The 4,430-nt window shown below is 34.5% G+C and overlaps 1 pseudogene; it reads left to right on the top strand.

Annotated features, from left to right (window-relative positions):
• Positions 1 to 316: 316 nt before the first annotated feature.
• LOC105465519 (large ribosomal subunit protein uL30 pseudogene) lies at positions 317 to 1,062 on the top strand (annotated as a pseudogene).
• Positions 1,063 to 4,430: the final 3,368 nt, after the last annotated feature.

Below are 4,430 nucleotides of genomic sequence, written 5' to 3' on the forward strand. Positions count from 1 at the left end.
CAGTTTTGGTTGATGCTATTTGAAATTTGTTTTGATAAAAAGAAAAAGTTGATTTTTATAATCATGTATCCCCTTTTGCTTATGACAAATTCTCTTTCATGTAAACACTGATGTCTTCAAAGTTATATTTCAAACACTGAATCTCACTCCATCATGTATTCATATCATTTATTATTGATTGGTTCTTTGGGGAATTTTTTTAACCCAGGTCTCTGAAAATAAACTAGTTTCCCCTTTTTTACATGTACATTATCTTCAATTAATAGAAAAGTCAAATCAGTTTAAGAAAAAAGTTGCTCTTTTTACGACTGGAACCATGGATGGTGTAGAAGAGAAGAAGAAGAAGTTTCCTCCTGTGCCAGAAACCCTTAAGAAAAAGCGAAGGAATTTCACAGAGCTGAAGATCAAGCGCCTGAGAAAGAAGTTTGCCCAAAAGATGCTTCGAAAGGCAAGGAGGAAGCTTATCTATGAGAAAGCGAAGCACTATCACAAGGAATATAGGCAGATGTACAGAACTGAAATTCGAATGGCGAGGATGGCAAGAAAAGCTGGCAACTTCTATGTACCTGCTGAACCCAAATTGGCGTTTGTCATCAGAATCAGAGGTATCAATGGCATGAGCCCAAAGGTCCGAAAGGTATTGCAGCTTCTTCGCCTTCGTCAGATCTTCAATGGAACCTCTGTGAAGCTCAACAAGGCTTTGATTAACATGCTGAGGATTGTAGAGCCATATATTGCATGGGGGTACCCCAATCTGAAGTCAGTAAATGAGCTAATCTACAAGCCTGGTTATGGCAAAATCAATAAGAAGCGAATTGCTTTGACAGATAATGCTTTGATTGCTCGATCTCTTGGTAAATATGGCATCATCTGCATGGAGGATCTGATTCATGAGATCTATACTGTTGGAAATGCTTCAAAGAGGCAAATAACTTCCTGTGGCCCTTCAAATTATCTTCTCCATGAGGTGGAATGAAGAAAAAGACCACCCATTTTGTAGAAGGTGGAGATGCTGACAACAGGGAAGACCAGATCAACAGGCTTATTAGAAGAATGAGCTAAGGTGTCTACCTTGATTATTTTTCTAAGCTGGTCAGTTAATAAACAGTACCTACTCTCAAATTGAAAAAAATTTAAAAAAGAAAGAAAAAAGTCAACATAATAGCTTCACAGATTTAGGAAATTGCTATAGCTAATTTAATCTGTTGTTTGGATGACTAAATTCTCATGACAGCCAAATCAGCCATGCATTTACAAATCATAGAAATTAGAGCTGGCATAGATAATGACCACCGTCTAGTCAATACACTCATCCTGCAGTTAAGAAAACTGAAGCGAAGAAGGTAAAGCAGCTCATTCAATGTCTCACTCCTAATTTGTGTCTTTTTAATGGATTGCCAATGGAAAAGTTAAACTAACATGCTTCATTTCATTTATTCTTACTGAAATTACTTCTTTTACTCTCAGTAAGCTTTGAAGAAAGGGAACCAAAAATGTCCAGAGAAGATGAATCATCACAGCGCTTTTCTGTCCTGTTGCTTTATTTCCTTGAATATTGAATTATGAGATTTCCATTGCTTCTGACCCTTTCTATTTTCCTGTAAATAGTGATGGTCCAAAATTGCCTTTTAAGCACTGAGTACCACTCCCTTTTACTCATCCATATCTAATTATTTCTTTTTCTTTTCATCTCTTGTCAAGTTAATAGTGTCCGTCGATATTTTTAGAGGGCAAATCATGTGTGAAGCAATACCATTTTTAAAGTTCCTGGAACAATAGATGATCAGTCCAAATATTTATACAATACATGCTGTGCTTCATAGATGGCTGCTGATAATTATATTGAGGCCATGAAGCAAGGTTTCCCTCCAAGGCACAGATTCAGATTCAAAAATATTTGATAGAGACAATCAAATTGGAAAGGATGATGGAATTTGCAATTAAGCTAGGAAGAGCAGTGGAAATGAGATCCAGATAACACTGTTACTGTCCTTTACTATTTGTGAGGACACTGAGATGTATTTTGCACAAATGACTCAAATACATTTCATTAGGAAAAAGACTCCTACAGACTATAAGGGTTTAAGAAATTTCATTTTTTCTTCATAGCAAAATGTTAAAAGACAAACCCTTGTAAAGTTAAAGATTGGGCTCTATGTGATTTATGGCCAGAGACAAAGGGAAAAGAGAGAAGAACAGGCACCAACCAGCCAACATCTGCCCTCCAAAGAGTTTGTTTATATTTTCTTAAAGCATTTGAGAAAATATTTGGCAGTTACTTTTTCCTGAATCGCTATGATAAAAGCATTGTATTAACAAGTGTGTCTTGAATGAATAACATCTCATTGTTTATGAGAGGGTAACCTATCTCTTTTACGGTAATTCAATATTTTACCTTCAGTAATAAATGATAGCTTATTTTTGGTGTATCTCATTCTTTCATAAGTTTTATTTAACCATGCCTTGTCACCTTAATGAGATGGGCAATGGGTGCTCAAAGGAAACGGGCACCTAAATCATCATATAACTTTTGCACTCTGTATGTCAGATTGATACTATGTTTCATGACTAGAGGCCGCAGTACTCTGTGGGTACTCTGCTTCAGTGAAAAACTTTATAAAAGTAATATTTGAATAGACTTAAGAAAAAATTTCATGTACTTTATAAATCTTTACAGATAAGAAAATAAGTTCCCAAAAGGCCCCAGGGCCTGCTCGTTTTTTTCCTAGCATTTCTGTTGATCACTGGGTTTATCAAGGATACCTTCATTTCTAGTATATTCTGAATGTAAGGGTCCATGTTAGGTTAAAAACTTTAAAAATATCTTCCTACTTTACTACCTATAACTGACATTTATTAAGCACCAATTATGCACTGAACACTATGCCATGTATCATCAGTCGTTATAAACCTATAAGAGATATATACTTTATTATTCTAATTTGGCAGACTACAAAATTAGGCTCAGGTCAAATAACTTGCTCAAAATCACATAGCTAGTGAGTTGTGGACCCAAAATTTGAATCACAGCAGCTTGATGCCAGATGTTATACTACACTTAAAGAGCACATATATGCGGGTGTTAGATACAATAAATCATAGTACAAGTGGGTAATACATATATATTTTTTCTTTCATCTGGCAGAGTTTAAATTTTAGTTAAGGGTTGAATATTGCTATCAATTTATAGTCATAAAAATGTAACCAGAAATATAAAAAGGTGCTCAGCATAGTGCCTGGGTCATAATAAATGCTCCGAATATTTGTTAAATGACTGAACGAAAGGCATCAGGTAATCATCATTAAGTAAGCAGTGCAGATAATAACTATCATTCAAGCTTACAGAAGGAAGAAAAAAAGCATTCCTTTTTTGAAAACATAAATTACATTTTTTAAATGTCATAATGGGAAAAACATTGACATTGACATTGCTCAGTCTAATAAAATAGGGGAAAAAACAATCATTTTGAGAGACTCTCATCTATTCAATATTTTATCTTTGACAGTGACAAAGGTGATGTTTTAACAGTAAGTGTTGCTAATAATAAGTAGTGTACTTAAACATCTATTTATCTTATAAATTTTAAGACATCTATAAGTGAAGACCATGCACTGTGGTTTAAATGTCTCCTCCAAAACTCTTGTCGAAATTTAATTGCTATCATTATAGTGTTAAGAGATTGGACCCTTAAAATGTGATTAGGTCATGAGGGTAGAGCCCTCATGAATGCGCTAATGCCATTATCTTGGGAGTAGGCTCCTGGTAAAAAATGAATTCAGCCCAATTTTCTTTATTGTGTGTGTATTCTCTGTGTGAGACCTTCCACAATGTTTTGACCTCACCAGGGGTGGCCCCTTGATCTTGGACTTCTCGGCCTCCAGAACCATGAGCCAATATATCTCATTTTTAAATAAATTACTCAATATGTGGTGTTCTGTTATAGCAACAGAAAATTGAATAAGAGATCATGTTTCATATGCTTGATTATCTAGCACATACCAAAATCTTTGGCACATATTAAGTATGAATTTCCAATTAAATTATAAATTTCTCATGCATGAATTCTAATCATTTCCTGAGATTAGTTTCACAAGTATCTCTAAGGGATAAAAATTCCTTATGTTGAGTACACTCCATTGAAGCAGAGCTCATTTTTATTTGTATTTCATCAGTCGAATATACTCGGATGTCTCCTTCTACAGAAGACTCATTCCATGCTTCCTAACACAATCTTATAAACTCCTCAGTCTTTAGTTTTCATGTCTGACTTCTTGTTTATTTTACTTTTCTCTCACTATTTTAAGAAGGTTTTGAATCTAGGTAATATAGAATTATCTATGTTCTGTTCTGTATCATATCTTGGAAATAATGTTAGAAGAAAAATATAATTACAAAAACAGCTTGATTAGCCTTTTAAGAGGTAACATAT

Source organism: Macaca nemestrina, chromosome 5, assembly GCF_043159975.1.
Source record: "Macaca nemestrina isolate mMacNem1 chromosome 5, mMacNem.hap1, whole genome shotgun sequence".
In the NCBI taxonomy this organism is placed as follows: Eukaryota; Metazoa; Chordata; class Mammalia; order Primates; family Cercopithecidae; genus Macaca; species Macaca nemestrina.